Raw genomic sequence first — 26,944 nt, 5'->3', positions numbered from 1 at the left:
AATTTCAGACAATGAAGTGAGACAGAAGGGAAAAATTAAATCCTGTTTCCTGTGAGCACAAGGAGACTGTGCTGCCTTCTCCCAGCCCAGACAAACGCGGGGAGCAGCACAGCACCACTGGTCCTGCCTGCGGAGCCTCAGGAGCAGCCCTCCTGCAGGGGCCTGGCTCCAAACCCCAATTTCAGGCATCTGGGCCAGATTTGCACCCAGCGAGGCCACAGCCCAGCCCCCCATGCCGGAGCTGCCATGCTGCAATTCTCCCTTTCCCAAAGCCGGGCGGTCAGAGCAGCAGGAAGTCCCTGAACCGCATCTGTGTGAGTCAGGCCAGGGCAAGTGATGCTCCCTCGCACTCTGCCCACCAGCCTCCCCTGTGGATGAGCCAAGGGCTGGGAGGAATTTATTTTCTCATCCCAGGAGTGCCAAGGAGACACAGTGGCTCCCTGGACCTCGGGACAAAAGCAGAACCCACCTCTGTGCAATGTCAGTGACTGCTCAGGTTTTCCACCCTGTGCCATAAAGGGATCACTGGCCTTTAAAATTGAGAACAACCTAATTAGAAACAGAAACTTTTGGTAAAATCCCAGGACTCCCACTGCTCTGGAGCAAAAAAACCCCGTGTTTGTTAAAACACAGCAGCCTTTGGATGGGCAACAGGGACCCAGACCTGGCCCATCCTCCCCAGGCAGCAGCACCACGGAAGGAGGACTCCCTGGATAAAACTGATGTCACATCGTTCCATTTTGTATAGGAATCCTCACCCAAAGGGTCACAGCGAGGCAAGCAGCCTCAGGAAAGCACCTTCTAGGCTGGATTTGTTGGCCTGGAATCAAATCTGATGCAAGATGAGACTAAGAAAACTTGTTTCTCTCTTTGGGAGGGAGTGGGATGAATAAGGAAAAAAAATGAATTTGCCTCAAATTTGGCAGAAGAAATTCCAAAGCAAGCTGTGGTCTTAAAGCAAATAAGCAGTGCCCTGTGGTGTTTGCAGTGCCAGTACTCCGAGCCAGGGAACCTGGAAGGGAAACAAACTGCAGGCAAGTGCAAGTGCCTCAGCACCCCCAAAACAGAACCTCAGAAGCACAGAAAAGTGCCACAAAAAGGGGGCAAGCCCACACATCCTCTGATTCCCAAGGAGGGAGTTCATCGTGCTCTCTCTGAAATATTGGGTCCTTTTTCTTTGCCATCTGGTTTTAAGCAGGTCAGAGCTGCTCCAGTCACATTTACAAGCTTTTGCCTGCAGACGTAAGGGTGAGAAAAGGGGAATTGGGGTTGGGGGGTGGGGGGAGTTGTTTTTTTCCTTAAAGAAGAAAAGCTGCAGTTGTAGTGCTACCCCTTGTCTCTCTGACTTGGACCAAAATATCAAGGCTCGGGAAGTTCCTGCCCACATTTGCAAGCATAAGATGCTGTGGAGTTGTATTTTTAAGAATTTCTTTCCTGTAGAATGAAACCCCTTTGCTGCCGAGAAGGCACTTGTACAAACCATCTGGGGCACATTGTTCTCAGCCCTTTATATGAACACACACACCGTGTTCCTGCCTGAAAGAGGTTACAGCTAAACGGGGCAAGACAAAAGAAGGGAAGAAGGGGGGGGTGGGGGGGGGAAATAGCGGCCTGGAGCAGGGAAATGGCTGGTGAAGGTCAGGGAACAGGTCCATGGTGCTGCTCGGTACAGGGCCCAGGTGTCCTGGAGCAGCTGGCATCCCCGGGTGCTGCTCCCTGATCCCCACCAGCCTTTGGGATGGTCCTTGGAAATGGTTTCCCCATGTACTCTGCGCTCTGTGAGCAGAAGGGAAACACAGCTGCATCCAGATGAAAGAGAAAGGAAAGCTTCTTGAGAGCACAAAGAGAAAAGCCCTTGACACTCTGCGGCTCCAAGTACAGATCACAGCCAATTAAAGGCTAAAAATAATCACAAATACCCCGATGTCCCAAAGGATGACCCATCAGCTGGCTCCCAATGGAAAAACCCAGACCAAAAAGCAACCAGTGGCCTTACACAGCTGAAACCAAATCCCAATAAATTCTAAAAGTTGAAGAGGCTGAGCTTACAGGGAGATCAAAAGTCTTAAAACAAAGCAAAGTCTTAAAACATCTTTAAGAGCGAGCTACAGATGGTCCCAAATGATGTCTGCAAGGGTTTGTTGCTAAACACATGTTCCAGCTTGCAGAGCCACAGCCAGCTCTGCTCGTGATGGAGCAGGGAAAGCTGTGCCTGTGCCACCACACAGAGGTTTCCCAAAACAGGGGGTCATGGAAAGCCTCACCAGGCTTCCCACGGGAGCCCTGCACTGGGTACAGCCAAGCCAGCTGCCAGCGCACAGGGCTGCATCACATCAAGCTTCTCATCCATCAAAGCTCCCAATCCTTCTCTCCAGGGTTGATCTCCATCCATCCTTTATCCAGCCTGTGTCTGTGCTTGGGATTGTCCCAGCACATGGCAGGACCTAGCACTTGGCCTTGTTGAACTTCATGAGTTTGGCACAATCCCACCTCTCCAGGTCCCTGTGGATGCCCCATCCCTTCCCTCCAGCAGGTGACAGCTCCACACAGCTCTGTGGCACCAGCAAACTTGCTGAGGTGCCCTCAGTCCCACTGTCCATATCACCAGCAGAGACATAAAACAGCACAGGCACCAACCCCTGAGGAGACCACTTGTCACTGGTCTCCACTTGGACATCGAGGCGCCAACCACAACACTTAGAGTGTGACCATGCAGCCAGTTATCCACCAGGTGACCATCCAACAGGCTCCAGAGATCTCCTGAGCTTCCTCCACCCTTGGACATGCACCTCTCCTCTGAGCTGGGCATAGCCACTGAAGATGCTGGAACTCAGGTCCCTGGGATGTGCTGTTTGGAGAAAACTCATCCTGACCCCACAGGGAAGTTTTCTCCACGGGCTTGAGAGGCAATGGGGCTGTGCAGTCCCCAGAGCTCACTCCACCTTGCACCTCCACCAGCGACAGCTTCAGTCACGGGACATTCAAGCAAACCTACCAGGGCAGCAGAACATTCCCTATGGCAAAGGAGGACTGGCTTGTTCTGGCCCCACTTCCTCTGGATCCCTCAAGAAAAAAGGACTTTCAGTGCTCTGACTGAGGAACTCCAGGAACCTGGTGCAGATGGGAGTTCTGGACGTGAACATCTCACATTAGGAGCTCTGAGAGCTGTGAGAGCTGTGCCCACCCTGTCCTGAGGCAGCACCTGCACAGGAGTTCCAGCAGCAGGGCAAAGGGTGAAGGGGCCTTTATCCATCCAGAAATTCCCTTAAAAACCAGGCAGTCCTGGAAGCAGCCACTTTCCCAGCAGTTTCTGCCAAGTGCAGCCACAAGAACATCATCCCTGGCCCAGCAGGCTGGGTTCAGAAGCCATGGCATCCCGGCCTCCTCCCAATCTCCAGCCTCCAGCGAGGCAGGAGCCAGCACAGCTGTTTACTCCGCTTGCTCCTTTGTACGTTGGTGGCGGTGTCAGCACAACAGGAAGCTCTTGTTAAATAGTTTGTTACTTAACTGCTGATGCAGAGCCACCGGGGAACCCAGGCGGAACGTGCAGCGCGTTCTGAGAGCTGGGGGAGCCTCACAGCTCAGCCTCAGGGATTTAAGGGCTCTTGACTCTGCCACCCCTTCCCTGGCGATTTGGGCACGCACGGAGTCCCTGGCCCTTCACAGCCCACCTGTTACACTGGGATAACTTCCCTGCATCAGCCTCGTCCATTTGAGCTCCCTGGAGAGACATCTGGCTCTTTTTCAGCCTTTGAACGGTGCTGAGAGTTCAGCAAGCCCCCCCCTGCCTTCTCCAAGGCATCTGCAGAGACAAGAACTGAGAAGTGAGGGAACTGCCCCACCAGCTGGAACACCAGAAACCCACCCGCCCCACCTGTGCTGCTGTTGCCCGCATGCAGGGTCATCGGCCAGGGCCAGGGAACATCCAATGGTCACAAATCTGCTGTTGGGATCCCCACATCAGCCCCACAGCCGGCTGGTCCCACAGAGCAGCCCTCAGCCCACCTCCCTGACCGCTTCCTGAACCTGCTGCATCCCTCATCCCCCAAACACGGACCCCGGCTCATCGTGCGGTGCCACCGGGCTGAGTCATCGATGACACGGCAGACACAGCTCTGTCACCATGGCCACTGCACCAGGAGTGTCTGAAGCACTGACAGTGCTGGCTGGTCTCCCCCTCAGCAAAAAAGCCCAGCAGGGTTTCACTCTGGCACCCCAATATTTACAATTAAGTAATCTGCATGGGCAGTTTGTCCAAAACATGTCTTTTTCTATCCAGATTCCTTTTTGAAAAGAAGACAAGAAAAAAGCCGAGGCTAATGTTTCTACCAGAATTTCTTCTGTGTTCAGAGGAAAAAAAACCCAACAGAAACAACCAACCCACAAAAACCCTGAACTGTGGCAGCAAAGCTTTTAATCCAACATGATCCCAGCATCCTTGTTCCAAACCTCCCCTCCCTTCCTGGCTTCCCGGCTCTTTACTGAGAATACAGCGTGTCCGTGAGGAGAGAGGAACCCACCCAGCTGCCAGAGCAGTGGGCACAGGACACTTCTGGCACCTCCAGCCCAGCCAGTGCCCCATGGCCGGGCTCTGGCCCTCCCCCTGTGTGGCCCCAGGGACAGACACAGCCAACACCGCTCCGAGCACCGGAATTAAAAACATAAATCCACTCTCAGAGCAAACAACTAGCCACACCATCACCTCCAGCCACACCGGTCACACAGAACAAACAAAAATGACTTCAGCAAACGAGGCAGGAGCGTGCCAAGCCCGTTAAGACACTAAAGGAGTTACCACGTGCAGGGGCTGCCCTGCTCCCAGCACAGGCCATCAGTCAGCCCCAACACCTCAGGGTTCCACCCAGGTATCCATCCATGGCTCTAAGCCACATCCATAAAAACATCCAAATCACAGAACCACCAGGATGAAAAAAAAAAAAAATTAAAAGATAAATTAAAAAATAATAAAGCATTTGGTTTTTTCCCCACAGTTAAGCTGTGCTGTGAAGAAGATCGATTTTTCTTTCTGGCTTCCTCTTGCAGCTCTCATGTCTATTAAACTTTTCTCTAAATTAGAAATGTTCTCTTGTTATTACTGGTTATTCCCTCCCCCACGAGACTTTTATGACACTGTGAACTCTGGGCAGCTCTCAACCTACAACAAATCAAGTTCCAAATTGTTTCAGTTATTTTCTCCTAGCCTCTGAACCCAAATATGGCTTTTTAAAGGATTGCTATGAATTTTCAATATTTTTTTAAATGTTTGTGCCACACCATTCCCTCTGTAAAAACGAGGAGAGTGGACTTTCAACATGGCAGCAGGGAAATGCTTCTGCTGAAGGGGGGGGTCCTGCTTCCCACCTCAGAGTTTCACCCACAGATTCTCACAACACACACCCAGCAATGACTTGCATGTGGTTTCACAGAGATCTCTAAAGGACACCAGGTGACATTCAAAACCATCAGGATGCCTTGAAAGCAAAATCTCAGCTGTTCCTCAAACTCCAGCCCAACCATCCCAAACTCCTGCAGCCCATGAGCTGGGTGTGCCCACGGACCCAGAGCGGGCACAAAATCCCCCATGCAAGGGCTCCTAAAGGGAGTGGAAGCAAAACTGCAACTGTTCTCTAAACATAACGAAATTAAAAGAGAAGTAAAAGATGGGGGCAAACCACCAGTAGCAGAGTTTTCAGTTTCCAGTGGAACCACAAGGTACCACTCAAGAGCTGGTGTGAATTCCCTACACCGGTGGGATCTTAAACCAAAAAATTTCCTCCTCTCGAGATGAGCACGGAAAGGCTCCACAAGCCACATGCCAGAACACCCCTGGGGCAGCAGCTGGAGAACTTCACCCCAAAGTCTCACCGCTCACACCACAGCTCAGGGTGGACGAGGAGAATCCCTGCCCGGCAGCGGGATGTGTGTGCAGTGTCAGCTTTCCAGCACGTCAGCAGGAGTCATTTTGCACCCAAAAATATCTAAGGAGGAACCGGGCCCCTCTTCAGCCAACAGGAGTGGGACTGTTTGATGACGTATGAGCAGAAAGAAATCAATGTACTTTGGACAGTCCAAACGCAGAACTCGGATCCTCAACACCCAAATTCAGAACAGCCCAGATCTTCATGCCAGCCTGCAGAGTAAGGACACTTTAAATCTCTTAGCAGCCACAAAATACCCCTCATGAAGCATCTCCACTCCCATGAGCTGCCAACTCACTCCCAGCCCAACGCACAATTTCACTCTTTTCCTTGGATCCTCATCCAAAACAGCTACACCTGGATGGAAAATATTAAACTGTGCTCCACCAAGGAGCCGGAAATACCACGATGGAAATTTCAGCAGCAGCACAGGAACCAAGCAAAAAGCTGAAAATACTTCTCTAGGAAAAATAATAACAGTAAATACACACATGCTAAAATAAGACCAGATCTGAAAACTAGTCTGGAAATAACAAACCCAGCCCAAGTCAGACAAACCCATCCATGAACCAAGTGCCCAAGAGAGTTGACTCAACTTTTTGGGTTCATCAGGCACAAATTTAAACTTCCAGCTACAGAATTCACAACCAGAAAACACACTGAAGCTCTATGAGAAATGACTTAAAGGAAGCAGCTTTTTGGTTTACTTTACAGACTCCACAAAAGGGGTCTGCATTTGGATTCACACCTTTTCTGATGTGAATGTGCCCAGCGAAGCCCAAGGACAGCCCCTTCCCAGTTCTTGGCCATGTCCATCTTGGGACTCATTCCCATGGTCGCCATGCTGGATCCACTGCATGGAAACAGCAAGAACACCAAAGCAGTGTGGGTGGTGGGAATGCAAAACCCCTGATTGCAGGAGGGAGTCAGGGAGCAATTGGTACCCGATTCCCACCTTCCCATCCAGCCCTGGCATGATGCCTCTGGGATCTTACCATCACCTTACGCTTCAGTATCGTTTCTCCACGACCAGCAACAGCCATCCTCAAGGCTGCTAGGCCAGGAAAAGTTCTGGCATGGAGCTGGAAGATGTCAAGATGAGCAAATGACCTGGCTTCAGCCCACTGCCCCACTGCTCGTGCCAGCGTCACTCTGGTATCCCTGCTCACACGGGACAATTTCTGGCTGGGGAACTGCAACTTGCTTTGCTCTTACCGTAAGAGGAAGGGCACAGGTAGCAGACAGGTAAGCAGAACAGGAAACCTCCTTCTGAACAACAAAGGCACAGGTTTGCTTTCTGCCCGTGCAGCAATTCTGCAGAATCTATCTCACCAGTTCAACGCAGAAAAAGCCAATTAGGATGTCAAAGTGGTTTCGGTTTTACTAAGGCAGAGTTTGTAGCACTGGAAGAAAGGAAGTTCATTACAGACAAAGCCGAGTCTCTGGCTGGGAGACCTTAAAAGGACAGTCCAGCTCCCAGCGCTTCGTCCCTTCCCATCTGCTCCGGCGTTTCCGCGGGACACGCGCAGCCACCCCGGCCAAGACGTGACGTCGTCTCTCCAGCCCCCGCTCGCCACGGCAGGAGCTGGATCCAGTCACAGCCACTGACTCAACCCAGTGGTCTCAGCCCTCAGCCCCTCGCATGCACTGGGTTTGGCGGCTCTGCCACGGGGTTTTCCATTTAAACGAGACAATGCACCCCCAACGCAGCAAGCTCCAGGGAGACACCGGATACTAATTAAATCCATGCTGCTGCTGGAAAACCGAGCTGCAGAGGAACCAGCTGCCTTCCAAAAGTCCACAGCAGTTGGCCAGCAAAAAGCTGTTTACCAGTCCCATGGCTTCCGCTTCTCCTGCTCCCCCATCCATACATTTACATTTTCCAACCAGTCCCATCCTGCCCAGTTCTTGCACAGATTGATTATCACAAGCGTGCTGATCTCAGGAAGGAGCCTGCAAAGGTTTCTAGTCAAGACCCAACACTGCTTTTAATCCACTCATGCCCAGAGCATAAAGCCCAAGACTCAGCTGCACAACCAAGAGCGAATCTGGGAAGTTTCAGAGCAGAACAACCCAGGCAGGTCTGACTGACACACTGGGAAAGGGCAGGTCCCCAGTGCTCACCTCCTGCAAAACCTGAGCTTTGCTTTCACCCCTGGTAACTCTCCACAAAACAGGCTTTGTCTGCAAGCAGGTGTCCAAAGCACTGTCTGTATCCCAAATCACTGAGTCACATCTGTGCCCTGGGAAATAGAGAAGCCCAAGGAGAGCTGCTGCTCACACAGCTGCTGAGCACAGACTACAGAGCCCACAGCACCCTCAGGGCAGGCAGCCCTATCCCGTACCTCACCCTCTGCCACTGGATGCTGTGGGAAAGATACCCAAAGCCTTGACAGCTCAGGCACCCTTTTACTTCCTTGAGAGGTTGAACAAGGACAGATCCAAGTGCCTGCCTGTCCTGCAGGACCACGGGGATCCAGCCCAAGGGCAGCTGGCTGATGAGGAATGGGAGCTGCACAAGCACAGCTGGAACAGGCATCGCTGAGCCCTCTCCATCCCCAGCTCCACAGAAGTTTCGAGAGCAGATTTACCTTCAGATTCAGGTGGCAGCTGTAAGACTCCCCTGCAAAGCCTGTCTGTGAAAGGTATGATCCTACATATGTCACAAACACACAAATTCATCCCCACTGTAACCCACATCACCAGCCTGGCCATGACGGTCGCTGTGCTGGGCCACAAGAATCAGGCAGGAAAGCACTGTGTTCAGATGGCAGGTTTCTGAGCAGGCAAGTTCCCCTTCCACCTCCTCCCCTCCCCAGAGCTTCACAGTCACCAGGCAGTGGGACAAAACAGGCTTCTAGACGAATAGATAATTTTCACCCAGCAGCTGGGAACAACAGCTTCCATTTCCATCTGAGGCTGGAACACCTCCTCCTGTGCTGCTGTAGCCTGAAATAAGGTTAAGACCATCTCTACCAGCATGCTACTTCCCCAGCCCTGTCCCTGAATACTCCCACGCCTTTAAAAGCCAACACTTTTCATAAAAACAAGATGCTCGCCTTTCCCTTGATAAGGGATCTTAATGCACTTCCGGCAGCATGCACAGGAATGGATGTGGAAGAAGAGCTGCCATCAGTTTCCCAGGGAGAACAGGGGAAGGCTCTCTCCCCACCTCCACTGCAGCCAGAGATGTGCTGCACCTTTCCTGTGCAGCCACAGGCACGCAGCTGAGGGCTGCCCTGGCTCCGGAGAGCTCCAGGCACGGGCTGCAGGACATGCCCAGCTGAAGGACAAGGCTTAGAACAACCTGCTGCAAGAGGATTTGACAGCAAGCCCAGAGGAACAGCAGGTACAAATGCAGGCAGCAGCAGGAGGAAACATCAGAGGAACATGCCTCTGGCCCAGAATGGCCCAGCAAAGCAGAGAGGGGAACGCTGCAGCAGCTGTGAGGCCACAATGTGCCCATCCAAGAGCTGATCCTGAGCCCACCTGCTCAGCATCTCCCGGAGTCAGTGGGCACAGGGACCCACGGAGAACAGCACAGAACTGGCACTGCTGACACACCTCACCAGGGCGGGGGTTGGGGGGGGCAGCTGTCTTAGCAAACGACCATCCGCTTCTCAACACGCTGGGATGGGCTTATTTCCCAGCCTGGCATCCAGGCCACTCTGCACTGCTTGTTGTTAAACTTTGGGGTCTTCCCTCCCTCCCCTGAATTTTCAGTAACACATGAGAGCACACACATGTATTTAAACATTAGCGCCAAGTCAGATGGTTGTAACAGCAAACTACCAGAGATCTCCGAGTTCCAGTCCATGAAATCAGTTCTTCCCACCAAAGCAGGAGGATGGGAAGGTGTCCTGCTCTCCCTGCCCTGGGACAGCTCAAATGTCACCACAAGGCCAGTCCATCACAAAGCCTCATCACACACACAACACTGTGCACAGTGCCAGTGCTTCTCTCCACTGCACTGACAGCAGAGCAGGGTCCACACTCTCCACTACAACCCGCTGAGAAGGCCCTACAGCAAAAGCTTCCTCCTTTATGCATCCACAGGCCCCTGAGGACAGAAACTGAGGCAGGACATGACAGCAGCCATTGTCACAGGAGAGAATGCCCCAGGAGGGGCTGCAGTGCCACTGTCACCCCTCGCCACAAGCTACAGAGTGAGTCTCCACCTGTGGCACACAGTCCTGGACTCTCAGCCATCAGCGCAGCCAGTGCACAACACAACAGCTCCCTGCTGACACAGCTTTAGCAACTCCTTTATCAATTCCCACACATGAGAAAGCTGAGAGCAGCTCTCAGACAGCGAGGAAGGGGACCCCCTGCAGCCCCCAACACCCTGAGTTATGGCTTTCTCTGTCCCACAGGGCTCCCTGGAGAAGCACTGCTCTCCCCAGCCAGCCCTGCCTCCCACCCACCCCCTCTCCTCTGGGAGCCACCCTGCTGATGTCGTGGGCATTCTGGAGGGGGACACTGCCCACGGGATGATCCAACCTTGTCACAGCAAGATGAGGCTCCAGAGGAAGCCCAGGCAGAGGCGTTTTGGTGTGCATGAGTCAGAGGGTCTGAGCACACAGTGGGGTGGGATGTCCCCCCACACGCTGTGGGAGAGCTCCTCGTGGGACAGCTCTGCTTCCAGAACGTGACCCACGCCGGCATCCCACGGGCCAGGAGCAGCAGCAGGGAGGACACGGGATGACAGGGCCATCCAAGTGCTGTCTCACAGGGAGTGCTGTCAGGTGGTGGGAGATGTGCAAGAGCAGAGGAAGAACACAACCCATTCAAGGATGTCCTCAGAGATCCCACAGCCTCAAATCCCACATGTACTCCTTTTGGCATTGCAAAGGATCAGCTGAAGTCAGGGTGAGGGGATCAACATTTGTTCTCCAAAGGATAAGAGGCATTTTCCAACACCTCTCCCGTAACAAAAGCACATTTCTGGATGCACGTGTCTCTCTTTGCTTCCCTTCCTCCTCCAAGCCCAAGCTGGGTCTCAAAACCTTTCATCTACCTGGAAGAGATTTCCTCCCCACAGAGGAACTTGACTGAAAACCAGCACAGGCAAGCCCAGCACCCTCCTCCCCACAGAGTGGGACACCACAGTGACACACTCAGGACTTGTTCCTCTCCACAGCCTTTGGATCAGCTCCTAAATAACCTCAGGAGCAGGAGACTGGGAACAGACTGCTGCCCCCAGACACTCACACCACGAGCCTCCCCACAGCACAAATGGCTGTGGAACAACACTGAACAACCCAGGGTATCCCAGCTTGCTCCCAAACTTGCAGGGAGTGGGAGATCAAAATTCAGTAGAGAACTACAAGTGGCTCCATTTCCCTTCCCTGCAGCCTCTAATGAGCACAGAATGAGCAAAACCACTCCCTCCACTCTGTCTGCATGGCCTCCTCGTGTGCAAAACACAGGGAGCAGGAGGATCCCAACACAGCCCCTCCTGTGCAAGGCACAGGGAGCAGGGGGATCCTGGCACAGCCCCTCCTGTGTAAGGCACAGGGAGCAGGGGGATCCCAACACAGGAGGACAGACAAGGAATCTGAGGGATACCATCAGCAGATTGCGCCAGCCTGACAATTTCTGTGCTAGGGACACAGGTGACGTTCACTCTTCTGGAAACCACCATCTCTGGAGGGCAGGACATCCCCACTGCCCAAGCTGCTGCATGGCCACAGCAGACTGCCTTGTCTTATCTGAACCACAGCTTTCCAAGCACCCATGCATGAGAAAATCCCCTCTGTTCCAGGAGAGTCCAGGTGACCACGGAGAGCAGATGACACCATGTGTATGCTGCCATTTCAGATTTACATGACACACCAGGTGGGACACCCCAGAAGAGACCCCATCCGCTCTCCTGTGTTGGCATCCACACCATATGGCTCCGGGGGTTGGACACACACCACCTCCTCTCCCAGCAAGCTGGGAAACAATCCAAGCAGCAGCATTAGCCATCTTATCTTCCCGATGTCCCTCGTCACAGGCTCCAGGGGCTTTCCAGACCAATGCCCCCCCAGCTCTTACATCGCTCCTTGCAGCAGCTGGTTCAGAGTAGGTCACCAAGGAAGTGTCATTACAGAAGAGGGAACTGAGGCACAACACTGCCACATGTCACACAGAAAGCAGTGGCAGGAGAGGCAGAAAATCCCAGTCCCCAAAGGCTGCTGTGCCCTCTAAGGTCACCTGCAGGGATGGCCGCCCTGACCACAGGTGACTTCTGCAGGCAGGGCAGTAAGCTGGCACAGGGCAGTAAGCTGGCACAGGGCAGTAACCCAGCACAGCCCCAGGAGCGGGTCAGAGGCCTAACCTGGTGATGGCCAGATTGGTTTCAGATTTGTTTCCTGGTTCACATTTCCAGGAGGTGGATGGAGCAGATGACTGCAGCCCACAACTCCCTCCTCCTGCTCCTCCTCACCAGTGCCACCACAGGCAACCACCACCTCTTAAGAGTTGCTGCTCTCCTGCCAGGGGATAGAGGCACACCACCCAGCTCTGCCACTCCAGGGCTGTCACCACAGAGGTGTGGGAAAGGAGGGACTCCCAATCCAACAACTTTGGGAGGGTGAGCTGTTCTGTACCACCCAGAGAACCCAGTGCAGAGCCAGGGAAGCACTGGGAGCACTCGCAGGGTATCCAAAAGCTCAGTCAGAAGAAGGTGCCATCCATCAATCCAGCAGCTCCAGGCAGCCCCAGTGAGGGGCTGGAAATTCTGTGTGGCAAAGCAATCAGCTCCTGACAGGAGAGCCAAAGCCCACCTGGGTGGCTCTGAGAAACCAGACAGCTTTTCCCTGTCACCTTCATCAATGCAGGCTGGATATCAGGAGGAATTTGTTCCTTAAAAGGGTTGCTAAACACTGCAAGGGGCTGTCAAGAGAGGTGGTAAAGTCACCACCCCTGAAGGTGTTTAAGGAAAGACTGGACATGGCACTCAGTGCTCTCAGCTGAGTGATAGGTCACAGGTTGGACTCAGTCTTAGGGATCTTTTCCAGCCTAAATGATTCTGGGATTCTGTGCTCACTTCCCATGGGCAAGAGCTGTAACACAGATTTGCCCAGTACTTCAAGCAACAGGACTCCTTTCCAGCCCTGCCTGGGACCAGGGGAGGAAGAGGCAGAGACAACACACAGCACTGGAGGAATGAAAACCACAGTTTCATCTCCCACCTCCAAGACGTGGGATAGCTACTCATCCCACAGGGAATGGGGGCAAGGGGCGAGTTGAGTACTCTGGAAGGGGTTTTTAATGAGCCACGTACACACCAGCCACAGTTTAAAGGGAGAAACGGACCCACAAAGACTCCAACTCAGCAGATTCAGAACAATTCCATCCCGGCTGCCAAAGGCCTGAGCACTGCGATGGCGAGAGCTGTGTGTGCCAGCAGGGTTCCCTGCTCCTCAGCCATCTGGGGACTGTCACTCTGCACAGATCTGCTTGGCCTCCTGTCATGTGTAGTGCTACCAACCCCTTTCCTGTCAGCAGGATCTGGGTTGGCAGAAACACTTTTAATTGTAGGATTTTTTTTTTCTCTTAACCCATATCCTCTTGACAGAACCAGGTTAGGAAGCAGCTGCACTGGCAGATCTGGGGTGGCCTTTTGCGAGGCGAGGCAGGGGAAAAGAGGGGTGCCTGAATCCAGTTATCTCTTCAATCACCAGGCCACAGTTAATCACAACTTCCCCACCTCTCCTAAGGTCGCACGGAAAGGGGGAACACCACCAGCTCAGCTCTGTCCCAGTCCAGTCCCTTTGCTCCAGAGCAGACCCTTTGTCCTGGAGAGTCCTGGAGCAGGGTGGGCGGAAGGGATGTCATTCCCACTGGTGACAAGGACTGTTTCCATTTCTAGGTGGCAGAGCTGCAGCTCTGCCAAGCTGAGCTGTCCCACATTCTCCCCTCTGTTTTTTTCCCCAGGCTGCTCCAAGCCCCACACATTTCCCCTCAAATAACTGCCAAATCCTACAAATTTGGCGGGGGGACAAAAAGGGGAGGTAAGGGTAAGCATCCAGCAGGACTAACCAGGAAACCTCTCCCCAAAGAGCTGTCAAATTCCATGTGCTGAGACGCCAAAATCACTTCCCTGTTGCAGAGCCACACTCGGTGCGGTCCTGGCTCCCAGCTCTCCTCCCCAGCAGGGACAGTCACCCAGCAGGGACAGCATTCCAGGGCCACAGGCAGGACCCACAGCCCAGACCATGAGGAGGAAAGAGCAGCACCATGCAATTAATCTTTCCTGTGGAATAACTGGGGCAGAGGGATGTTCTGTGGCACAACAGCATCCATCAGCTTCCGTGCCAGAGCCAGCAGCATCTTCAGGGAAGCAGCGAGCGATCCACGAGGCGTTCATCTTCCCACCCCCTCTATTACAGGACCATCAGCAGCTCAATCCATCACAGTTTTCCTTGCAACCTCTCAAAGGTATGGAAGCGACCTGCTTATTTCACAGATGGGCATGGAAGCATTGCTGATCTCAGAGGAAAAAAAAAGAGGATAGAGAACAGAGATTCCCAACTAACTGGAGACTAACTGGGACAAATTCCTGAGGCCTAGGCAAGAACCCGTCTGCTGGCCTGCAGGGAGGGAGAAGCTTCAGAACAGAGGGACCGGAGACCTACATCCCATTCCCGGTCACACCACAAGCTGTGCAGGATCTCTTCACTCCTCCATCCCTCACACAGAGGATCACAGCCTCACAACCCTTTATTAAGCACTGGGACAGCTTTGTGGATTAAGGGCTCGGTCTGGTTTGCACCAACCTCCACATCACAAAGGCACATTCCAAAGGTTTTTTTCTCATCTTCCCTCATCCCCCACCTGTGTGTATTTTGCAGGGGATGAGAAGGCCAGGACTGAAACAGGAAGAGCACAGGACTGGCTACAGCTGAAGAGGTGGTCCTGTGCACTGGGAAAGGAAACTTTCAAGGGGTTCATCCAAAATACTCTCTCAAACAGGTACATCCAGTGCAACTTCACTGGTTCCTCCCTTCCCCTTACCTGCTTCTTTCAACCCTACACAAAGGGCTTAATTTATAAAATCAGAGGGATCGTTCCAATGAAGGAACATGCAGGATACACCCCCAGGAGGACCCATTTCATCTTGCTGCTATTAATACCTGGAACACTATTTGCACGAACAGACTGTCCTTTCTCTCTTGTTTCTGGGCTCTCACTTCTCTGGTTTGTCCCAGAAACCCCAGCCAACACACGTTCACCCTCCTCTAGTACATGCTTCCATCCAAAACCCCAACCTTTCCTCTTTTTTTGAGTTAATTACTCATATTTCTGGTTCACATCACCTCTTTCAACCCCTGCAGACAGGATACAACTCCCCTGGCTCCCTCATTCATTAGGCAGCCAATTTGTGGGCCTAAACCCATCAACTCTCATTATGGAAAGGGACCAAGACTTCCCACAGCTGCTCAGCATCCCACTATCCTCCGAGCTGGATGGGGTTATCACTCCTCTTTGCTTCCCCAGCACCAAAGCTGTGACTAAGAGCCAGAGCCATGCTCTGGCTGGGCTTGGGTCTCCTTGGCACAGCGTCAGGCTGGGCCCGAGGGCTGCCTGCAAGCCCTTTGTTACACTGGCACGAAGAAGTTCTCAACCTCTGAGAGCTGCGCTGAGCTCTGCCCGCAGGAGCTCAGGCAAAGCCTTCCCCTTGCAAACAGCCGCGTGCCTTTGGTTTTGCTTCAAGAGGAAACATGTTTTCTCTGTATCCAGGCGTAAAACAGTCAAGCCCGGCCAAAACCATCCAAATCAACAGCACAGAGCATGACAAGTCAGGGCAGAGGGTTACCATGGAGCTAAGGAAGCCCAGACTTCCCAGCCAGACCCAGAATTCCTGACCTGCCCTGTCTGCAGAGAGGGGCTGGGAAGAGGATCAGGCTCCTCTCCATCGCTGTGTCCTCACACACCACAACCAGCCCGAGCAGCCTGAGATGCCACCACAGCCTGACCCGAATTGTGACATGCACCAGCACACAGCCCCGTTCAGCTGCTCTCCCAGAAACATGGGACAAGCTCAGCACTGAACCAGCAGCAGGCTTTACCTGGTTGTTCAGGGCACCCTGCGAGAAGGATCACACACAAAGGTGAAGGATCACACTGAAAGGTGAGGAGAAGCCATGAGCACCTCATCAAGCCAGCCCAGGGAATGGGAAATCCTACCATAGCAGGCTCCACTGCAGAGGATTTCACAGCTAATGAACCCTTGCCACCACAGACCACAGCGAAAGCAAAAGCAGCAGAGCGTTCCTTTTCTGATAAGCTGCTTTTATCGGGAAGTTCAGCCCAGCTGCCCACACCAGCCCCAGCTGGAGAGCACCTCCAAGCCTATGCCTTTAAATCCCTTGGCAGCGCAGGACGGGGGCTGTGGGAGCAGACACGCCCTGTACTCCAGCGCTGGAGCACACAAACATTTCCTCCCAGCCATTCCTGCACCGCGGCTCGACCAGAGCTGCCTCGTACCTGCCAGGGCCGTGCCAGAGGCAACGCAGGCTGTGCCACACAGACCTGGACGTGCACAGCCTTCGACTCATTTCCTGAATCCCTTCTGCTTCCCCGCCAGCACTGGACATTCTTCCCTCAAACTTCTTCCTTAAGGCAAATATTTGGAGTCTAACAGGCATTCCTCATGGAAGGCACAAGTTAAATATTGGCCCTAAAACAACAGCAAGTGCCTTTCAATGATTCTGGCTGGAGAAGCACTGCTCTGGACTTTGATTTCTGGCTCTGAACAAAAATAGGAGTAGAGCACTGAGCATTACACTCTTCTCCTGGGAGAAGTCAGATTTCAGGCTCTGCCAGTCCCCTGCCAGGACCACAACCAGCAGTGGGAACTGTCCCTGCTCGTGCTTTCTCACACCTCGGGTGTCTGCTGTCACCCAGCCAAGGCTGCTGCAGTGCATCCTCTGCGCCGGGCACAGGATCAGCCTGAGTCTTGTTTCCAGGTCTGTGATTACAGATCCTCAGACAGACACTGGAGAAGACCTGCTGGGAACTATGGGTGCCATCCAGGGCATTTGCACACCTTGTCCTTCCCGCCTCTGGCTGCACCACCAGCACTGCAAAAGGTGCCCACCTCTCCATCCAGCCATGCCCAGCTGTTCAGTGCAGAAGATGCTCCAGGCTGTTCCTGCTCTGCAGGCAGCCCAGCTCCCGATGGACATGCTGGCTCTTGTAAGAAAACATCCCAGCAAGGTAGGAGTCCAAGTAGCCAGAGAGATGGCAGCACAATAAAAGGGAGAGGGAAGGGTGAGGAGGAAAAAGAAACCTGCACTGAGGCCTGTACACCTGAAGCATGGCACCGGTCAGGCGCTGGGATGTCAGGGGCATTTTCTACATGGATCAGGGGAGCAGAGCTGCTGTCATGACTCTGAAGCCAGAGCCCTGCAGAGCCAGGTTCGTTGCACCCCAGAGCAGCTCTGTGATGTCCAGATGCTGCTGATCCAAGCCTGAGCAGAGGGGCTGCTCCATCAACCCCCACTGCAGGCAGGTCCCAAAGAGCCCCTGCCAAAACCACTCCAAACCAGAGTCCGCTCCAACACCAGGGGTCAGCCCACTGCTTCTCCCGAAAACACCACAACAGTTACCCTGAGAAAGGTTACATGGCACAGATGTGCTACACACCAACTCACACTTGCAGCGTTTGTTCTATGTCCTGCTAAATTTAGCATGGGGTGTGTTAAATGAGCTTCCCTTTCACTCTCCTGTGGACCCAGTAAGCCCAGGAGCACCTTGCTCAGCTCTGCCCGGTCTGAGCAGGCCTGGGAGGCAGGAGAGGACTGAGCAGTGGAGAGCTGCTCCCTGGCAACATCCCCTGCTGTTCTGTGAGATGGGAAGCTCTGACGGTCTGCTGTGCTGGAATTCCTCTCTAATTCCTTTCCAAGACACTTACCATGGCACTTCAAGCTGGGGAATCTGCTGGCGGCTCTGACAACCTCTCCGTGAGATTCCCTGATGGGGCAGATACCCCTCTGAAAACAGCATGGGTTTAAAACCAGCTGCGAGTCACCCTGGGGGAAATGTTAAAGCTCTGAGCACTTCCTATTCCTTCCCCAGCCACCGAAGCCCATGGAGCAACGAGCTCCAGCAAGTTTGAGCAAGAATTTCCAAGGCTCCAGGCAGAGACCAGCCTGTACCTGTCAGCAGCCACACCTCCTCATCCCACAGCACACTGACCCCGCACTCCCAGAGCTGACTGCTGCTCCTCAGCTCCCGGCTCCAAGCAGCCCCTTCCAGCTCAGGGACCCTACCTCCACTCCCAGCGCCTCAGTCCTTCCTTAACATTCCCTGTACTTGGCAACACCAAAGCCAGACTTCAACTCAAACCGTCATGGCCTTCGGGATGAGAGAAATTGGCAGAGATGGGGGTGGGGGGATTCCAGGAGAGCCTCAGCCTGCCCCTCACCCACACACAGGGCACAGAAGGTGCTGGAAAGCACTATCCTCTCCCTGCATCAAACCAGGGAAACCAGGCAGAGTATAAACTTCATCACTGCCAACAGCCCCTGCTAAAAAAAGGATAAGAGAAAGGGTTTTTTGCTTTGTTGTTTGTACCTCGATGCTACCTCAAAAGCAGTGAGATTCTTTTACCTGAAAACATTGGGCGAGGACAGAGTCTGCAAGAATGGAGCTTTTGTAGCACAAACACAGCTCTGTTCGGGTTTAAATTAGATTTCCACTGACCTTTTTGAGCCCATCGTTCAGCCACCCACACCCAAGCAGCCCCTCTTAGCAAGACTCTGCAGCCCCCAGCCTGGGAAGACGAATGAACCCCCAGAGACTTGGCTGTGCTCCCAGGGAACCCCCACACCCCTCCCAGCACCACTCCTGCTGCACAGAGCTGCTCAGCTGCAGGGCTGCAAAGCTCTTCCAAAGGAAAGCTGCACAAAATCCAAGTTCAAGCTCAACCTTAACCCCTGTTTATTAACTTAAGAACATCCCTCTCAGGGTGACAAAGCCCGTGCATCACCTGCCAACTGTCTCATTCACCACTGGGAAAGCAAAGGCCAGGCCCGCCTCATTAAAAGGCATTACATAACATTAAGTAACAAAGGGCTACAGGACATTCTTTGCTTGGTGGACACATAAAAATGAATGACTCAAAAATTAACGCTCCAGACTCCCAGTGTCTCCAGCACCCTGGGAGGCCAATGGCACCTGATTTCCAAGGCAACAATGTCATGGTTCATCCCAAATCCTGCTCTCACATCCAACTTACTGCCATCCCTGCCCTGCAGACACTAAACAACACACAGCACTGCCCAGCTCTCTTTCAGAGCACAGTCCCCACCAGACCCCAGTGGATGTGTTTCTGCTGTCTCACAGCTCACACTGAGGGGAAGCCGAGATCTCGGCCTGCGGCACAGGGACCCTTCCCCAGCCGGGGGTCAGCTCGGCTGGACCTCACCGGACAGGACTTTGGGCTTTCCCCATGTCGCCATCTCAGTGCAAGCCTTTCACAGACAGGACTGTGAGAATATTTGGTTTCACTGTCACCACTGAAGTGGCCTCAAGACCTGTGTTTCCTACAAGGAGGATGTTTCTGCTGCGACATTTCAAGTGGCAGGGGCCTGATGCGGTGGGGAAGGCAGATGTCAGCAGGGCACTGCTTGGAAAGGCCACTGCCACCAACCTCTCAGCAGAACACAAGACTCCACAGGCACTGGGAGATCTTCCTGGACACACGGTGAACTTCTGTCCACCATCTCGCTGGAGCCAAAGAAGCCAATTTAAAGTCTTTATAGAACTAATTGAATTCCTCTACTCCAGGAGCAAACTCTCCTTACTGTGGGCAGTGGATGAAATCAGAGACTTCTTGCTCCACGTAGCATTTTGAAACACCCTGCAAAGCCTTACCTAGAAGTTTCACCTTACCTAAGAGCCATTTCCTACACCACACAGGGCTCATTGTGGGTGCTGATCTCTTGCTGCCGCGCTCTGAGCACAGCGAGCGGAAGGCAGAGAGACGTCCTGTGGTTTTACAGCCACTGCACCTCCCTCCCTCCTGCCCCACCAGGCTGGGGAGCAACAGCTTTGAGCACCACAGGTGTCACCCAGGAACCTGACAGTGTAGGACAGACAAGGCAGGGTGTGCTGGAACACCTCGGCTCCACGCATGGAATCACAGAATGGTTTGGGTTGGAAGGGGCCTTAGAGCTCATCCAGTTCCACCTCCTGCCATGGACAGGGGCGCTCCTTTGATCCAATCTGGCCTTGGACACTTCCAAGGACGGGGCAGCCACAGCTGCTTTGTGCCAGAGCCTCACTATTCTCACAGCCAGAAATTTCTTCCCAATATCCATCTAACCCTGCCCTCTGTCAGGGGGAAGCCATTCCTCCTTGTCCTGTCACTCCAGTTCCTGATGCACAGGCTGCTTTTTCAAAGCCAGTTATTAAAGAATAATGCATCAATGTAACATGCAAGGGAGGGGCTGCCCACAGGAAGGGCTGCGGGGTTACAGCCTGGGCAGGGATTTAGAATTCCCCAGGAGGAGGAGGGCAGCTGGCATGAATGGGGGAGCCTGACAGAGGACCCTGATGCTCCACACTCACCTGCCCCAGCAGCTTTTCACCTCCCTCACAACCAAAGTTGCTGCTCTTCTATAGCAACAGATCCACCAGAGACATCGAGTGCCAGCAGGAGTAGAAACAGCCTTTCTCATGAAACCCCAAAACTATTCACACAGCTTTTGTAACAGGAAGATGACTTGTTCTCCAGCAGAACCCCAGAGCTGCTGGGACCTGCTCTCCCTCCCTGCCCTCCCAGCTCACAGGGTAGAGCTGGACCGAAGCAGACTCCAGGTCACACCATGTCTGGGCCAAGGAAGGAGGCTCAGGTTCACAGCTTCTCACTGCACCCACAACGAGCCACGTCTGCCCAGTCAGAGCCCAATTACAGGGCTGTGGGCAGAGCTGCTCCCACAGGCTCTCGGCAAAAAGCTGTGGCAAACACACGAAGGAAGCTTCTGTGCTGGCACCCGAGCCTGTCCCCGCTCAGCAGCACTACAAGGGAAGAGGGTCTGACTCCTCAAACTGCAGCTGGAAGTCACAGGAGTAGCACAGGGCAAACCAGGCCACTGCCCTCTGGTACCAAACCCCACAGTGCTGAGCCCTGCTGAGCGAGGGGAGGGTCTCCTCCCCAGCCCAGGGGCTGCACCTCTCCTGCAGACCCCACAACAGCACATCAGGGGTTGCTGCTCACCCGAGGCTTCCCTCATCCTTCCCACCAAGCCTTTAGTGCCTGTGGAGCTGCAGTTCCTGTCTGAAGGCAGAGATAAACAGCTTCCTACCCACCCTGGCTCGCACAGGGCCCGGGCCTTGCAGCAGTGGCCTGGATCGAGGGTCGGGCACACACCTGGAGGGACCAGCCAAAGCACAGGAGTGCTGCTCCAGCACAGCTCATCCCAGCTCCTCCTAGCTAGGAAAACCACGGGGAGAGGGGGTGGGCAGGGGGAGACAGCTCCCGAGCACAGCCAGGCCCAAGTCCAGCAAAGATGTTTATTGGCAGCTGCTCTCAGACATTGTGTCTTCCAGCCCAGTGGGGCTGGAGGGGGGGGAAAATACTGATTGTCCATGAGCACAACCCTCATGTCATTCCCATTGATCCGCTGAGTCACTCCCGTATTAACAGTTTTGACAACACCCGGGCTGCACAGGAGCTCTGACACGGAATACAAAACAAGGGGCACTGCGAAGCCGCTCCGGAGAGCGGCACCCAGGAACCTGCTGAGCTGCCAGGGCCCGCTTCCTCCTCTCAGGAGCTGCACCAAGAGCAGCCAGCACACAGCACGCTGCAGGGGCAGAGCACACAGCTCCATCCAGTCTGCCTGGGGAAACTGCTGGACACAAGGTCTGCCCTGCAAACCGCCACCAGCTGCACCCCGTGGATGCAGGGGCAAAGCAGAACAGCTGCTGCGTTGGCAAAGGAACTACACAAGTCATTTTTAAGTTATTTATAAGGCCTCACAGATCTGTCAGATAACGAGGAGGAGATCAAACCCTAAGGCACAGGAGGGCAGCCACCTCTCCAGGCTGAGGGACAACCCCTAGAGGGCTGGGGGCTCCCCAGACCTCATGTCCCCACAGACCTGAGCATGCTGGCATTAGACCAGTCAGAACCACAACCCTCCCAGCACCCCAGAGGTGCTCAGGAGCGATAAAACACTGACCAAACAACATTCTTATCTGCAATGTACCAAATTAAAACAAAACCAACAAATCTTTGGCAAGTTCCTCACAGCAGCCAAGCCTATCCCACCACGGCAAAGGCTCCCCATGGAGGCCTCCTGCCCTAATTTGCAGCAATTCTTTGTCAGACCACTGGCAAACACCAAATGTTTGCTCCAATCTGTTACATAAGGCCCAATTTTTAAACCTGTGTGCAAGGAGATGGGGGCACACTGTGTGTGGCGGCCTGACAGGGCAGCCTGGCTGGCAGGTGAACTCACACACTCCTCAGAATGCACTTCCACATCTCCAACCACTTGTTGTGAGGAAGGAAAGCAAATGTGTTAGTTAAGGAGGCAACTTCCAAAGGTTTTACACACCTTTCAACCCAGTTAACTCGAACTCTTTGGAATGGACTAATATCATGGCAACTCGAAAGGGGTTTGTGAAACTTTGCTTTTTAACTTCCAAAACACACCAAACACAGCAAGTCTTCATGCTGCCCAGTGCACAAAAGAGAAGGCACCTTCCTGACCACCCCCACAACTTCCCGTTGTTTGCTCCCCGAGATCCAAGAGCCAGCTCCCTGGCTCGGCTCCCTCCTGCCAGCCAGCGACAGGAGCCACAGGCCTCCCCGGCAGAGCTGCTCCTCATCTGCAAACCTCAGGAACAGCTCAAGTCGGCTCCTGTCTGCTGGGGGCAGGAGGGGGGAGGGCACTTTCCCCGTTTCTCACATTCATCCTCACCCGCTTCGTTGAAGAAAAAAAAGCCGTTTTAAATACCAGGTTCAGCACAGTCCTTTCCCCAAATAAACACTTCCCAACCCCTCCGGAGAGAGGAAAGCCACACACAAAGGAGCCAACATCCTGCGAGGCTCGGGCAGGCCGGGGCAGGGTGCGGGCCGAGGGCCACGGCGGGGAGGATCCGACCCCATCCCTGCCGCCCACTCGGCCTCGGGGGGCCCTGGGGGGCTCGGACCCCTTCCCCGGGGCCACAAAACAGTCACGGCCGGGAGGGGACGGGGCGAGGCGGCCCTGGGCCCTCAGACCCCGGCCCAGTCCGACCCCAAAGCCTCCCTCACCCCCCGATCCCACCCCGACCCCCACAGCCCCCCCATCCCCCCGGTCCAGACCGACCCCCCATCAGCCCCACCGGCCGGCGACCTCCCCAGGCCAAGCCGGGGCCTTCCCCGGCACTCCCGCGATCCCCACAGCCCCTTCCCCTCTCCGGGCCCTTCCCGGCTCTCAACCCCCTCCGCCACCGCCCCAGCCCCGCCGCCCCCGCCCGCGGCGCCGCCCGGCCCGGCCGCCCCTCCCCGGTGCCAGCCGTGCGGAGCCGCGGCCGCAGGGCCCCCGCCGTCCCCCGGTGCTCCCCCGGTGTTACCTCGGCGGTCCCTCAGCGCCGGGCGGCGGCGCCGCTGCCCCGCGGCCGCTCCCCCATGGCGGCGCCCCCGGCCCGGCCCCGCTCGCCTCCCCTCCGCCGCTGCGCCAACGGCGTACGGCCCGCGCTGCGCCAACGGCGTAGGCGCCGCGCCGCGCCCGTGCGCGCCCGCGCGCCAGCGGCGCAAGCGCGCTTCGTGAATACGGACCGCGGGGCGGAGCGCGGCGCAAGCGCAGCGGGCGCGAGGGTGGCGGCGCAGCGGCGCTGGCGTAGCGCGCGTTCGGGAATAGCGGCCGGCAGGCGGCGGCGTGCCTTTGCGGCAGCGCCGCGCGCTTTACGGCAGCCCCGGTTAACCCCGCGCTGCCCGGCGCCGCTGATCGCGACAAGCGCCGCTGTCGCGACAGGGCCAGCGCTGCCTCAGCGCCCTGCAGGGGGGGAGGGCGCAGCTCTCACACAGGGAACAGGCCGCGCTGTAGTGTGCCTTGGAGGGTCCGGCTCCGGCGTGGGTTGTCGCGGTGCTGTCGCGACTTGGATGCCACCGTCCTCCGGGTGGGGTACGGGCCTGTTGCGGGGACAGCATGGGGTGTATCGACCCAGTTAGAGGGGACAGGCCCTAATATGTGAGCGAGCCCCTCAGCGGCGTACAGACCCCGTGCTGGGGTAGAGTCCCTGTTGTGGGGTACAGCGCCTGTTTTGGGGTACAGCCCCCGTGCTTGGGTACAGGCCCTGTTTTGGGGTACAGCCCCATGCTGGAGTACAGCCCCTATTTTGGGGTACAGCCCCCGTGCTTGGGTACAGCGCCTGTTTTAGGGTACAACCCCTGTGTTTGGATACAGACCCTGTTTCGGGGTACGGCCCCTGCTCTGGGGTATGGCCCCATTCTGGGGTACAGCCCCTTTTTGGGGCACAGTTCCCTCCCCACATCCATCCCCACCACAGGCCCTCTGGGGCAACCTCGGGATGGGGAATGGGGGTCCCGCAGAGGGGGCACAGCTGTGGTACCTCTCCGATGGGAACAGAGGGGAGTTGGGCTGGGATTTTACAGGCATTGCTGCCTTTTTGGGGACATCAGCTCCGAGCAAAGCCACTCTGAGGGAGGCAGAGCTGCTGCCATCCCACTGCCATCCTGCTGCCTCACAGGGGACGGAGCTCCAGGACAGTGGGATCTGCTGGGACAGGAGCCAGGCAGGGACACAGGAACCAGGCAGGGATACAGACCCCAGTGCCACCTCCTAAAGCCTTTCATTTTCCTCTGATTGATCACCTGGGGACAAATACTCAGCGAAGGAGGGCACAGCCAGAGGATCGTTTCTTTCTCACCCCTTTTTTTCTCAACCCCCAAGTTTGAGAATTTCAGGATAAGGTTGGAGGGAGGGGACACCCCTGCACAACCCTGCTGGTCTCACCTTCACCTCAGCATGGAGCAGATCCACCCCAAAAGGATTTTCAGGCAATGGGAAAATGAGTTTGTGTGGGTTTGGGGGACAATCAGGTCTTCAGCCACTGGCATCGCCCCAAGTACCCATTTCATCATTTCCCACTGCTTGAGTTGGTTCTCTCTCCTGTGACAGAAATGTTGCAGGGAAAAGCTCTCCCCACAACGTTTGGCTGAAGGACTTTTCCCTGTGGGTGTTTGTTCATACAAAAAAATGCTGATTTTAGAGAACCAGGAAAATTCTGAAAGCATGAATTCCAGCTGCTCCCATCCTGTTCCTGTGCTGTGACACAGTTCAGGAGGGTGGTGAGGGGCCATGCCCCATGTCCTGCCCCTGGAGAGGATAAAACCACCCCTTGAGAGGATAAAATCACTTCTGGAGAGGATAAAATCACACTGAAACCCTCCCTTTCCTCTTTGCCCCATCCCACCCCCCCAGTCTGCGATTTTGTGGCGATTTCACACACTTTGAGAACTCACAAGCTGTTCAGACGTTTGGCTGCAGAACTGAACCACCCTCTGAAGCAGGAGAGTGGGGAAGAAGGGAGGTTTGATTTTATTTCAAGGCAGATCTCCAGCGGTGAGCACACGGTGTGCCAAAGGCCTGCAGAGACATGAGCAGCTCATGCCACAGAACCAGCGCGGGGAGCAAGAAAAGCCAGGGAATTTCTGCTGGGAAAGCATCCAGCCAGGAACCCTGTCCCTCTCCTGTGGGCATGAGACAATTCAGGCTCATTCACAAGCAGACAACACAAAGGGACCACTGTGACTGCACGAGAGAACGGGAGAACGAGCTGCTCCGGGGCAGGTGGGCAACACCTTCCCAGCTGGAACATCCCGGCCTGGGAAACTGGAGAGTGACAGAAACACAGCAGGAACCAGAGAAAAGGAGAAGCCAGGCCCTCACAGTGTCCTTCATGCCCTGATGCCAGAGCTCCAGAGCTTTTTGGGAGCTCCTCAGGGTGGGGGGCTGAGCTTGGCTGCACAACCACCCCCATTCCCGAATCCGAGCGCGTTCCTCACAAACCCTTCCCAGTCCTCCTGCAGCAGAGGCAAAAACCCCCCTCATTCCAAGTGCCAAGGTCCTGCCTGAGTGGCAGCTGGAGCAGGAGCTTAAAATGTGCCTCGTGCTCAGATTTTGAGGCCCTGGAGCAAGAATTTGAGGAAAATCCAATTCATCCTCATGCTCAACACACCAGGGCACAGCAGCAGCTGTGGGGAACCACTGTAAGAGAGAGAGAGGGATGGTGAGGGCCAGGCAGGGGAACCTGGCACAGGGCTTTGGAGAAAGGGAAGACACTCAGTTCAGCAGATGTCCCATCAACAGCTGTGATGGAAATGGCTCTTCTAGGATTAAATATCTGCCACAGAGTGGTACTGGGGTGTGACACCACAATATGGTGATTTCCATATTCCCACCTGGAGTGTTGTGTCAAATTCTAGGGCCCCCACACAAGAAAGACATGGACCTGTGGGAATGTGTCCAGAGGAGGCCATGGAGCTGCTCTGGAGCCCCTCTGCTCTGGAGCCAGGCTGGGAGAGCTGGGGGTGCTCACCTGGAGAGGAGAAGGCTCCAGGGAGAGCTCCGAGCCCCTTGCAGGGCCTAAAGGGGCTCCAGGAGAGCTGCAGAGGGACTGGGGCCAAGGCCTGGAGGGACAGGACACAGGGAATGGCTTCCCACTGCCAGAGGGCAGGGCTGGATGGGATCTTGGGCAGGAATTGTTCCCTGGGAGGGTGGGCAGGCCCTGGCACAGGGTGCCCAGAGCAGCTGGGGCTGCCCCTGGATCCCTGGCAGTGCCCAAGGCCAGGCTGGACATTGGGGCTTGGAGCAGCCTGGGACAGTGGGAGGTGTCCCGCCCGTGGCAGGGGTGGAATGAGATGGGCTTTAAGGTCCCTTCCAACACAAACTATTCTGGGATTCTGTGATAACTTTGGAAAAACATTTTGGGTAATAAATTCAGCCATGTGCTAAAGGGAGTCAACTCACCTTCACTGTCCAAGCCCATTTATTCCAGGGATAATGGTCTCCTTC

At 54.9% G+C, this 26,944-nt stretch overlaps 1 protein-coding gene across 2 annotated transcripts in view; it reads right to left on the bottom strand.

Moving 5' to 3' along the window:
- The window catches only part of CSNK1G2 (casein kinase 1 gamma 2), a 41,986-nt gene extending 18,368 nt beyond the window's left edge, over positions 1 to 23,618 (bottom strand). For both annotated transcript variants that reach the window (XM_082297820.1, XM_082297821.1), the window contains exon 1: positions 23,481 to 23,618. The gene's annotated coding sequence lies outside the window, so the exon portion shown is untranslated. The remainder of the gene's footprint in view (positions 1 to 23,480) is intronic.
- Between the last annotated feature and the right edge of the window lie 3,326 nt (positions 23,619 to 26,944).

This window comes from Coloeus monedula (assembly GCF_965178545.1).
Source record: "Coloeus monedula genome assembly, chromosome: 27".
In the NCBI taxonomy this organism is placed as follows: Eukaryota; Metazoa; Chordata; class Aves; order Passeriformes; family Corvidae; genus Coloeus; species Coloeus monedula.
This window is presented reverse-complemented; position numbering and strand designations above follow the sequence as displayed.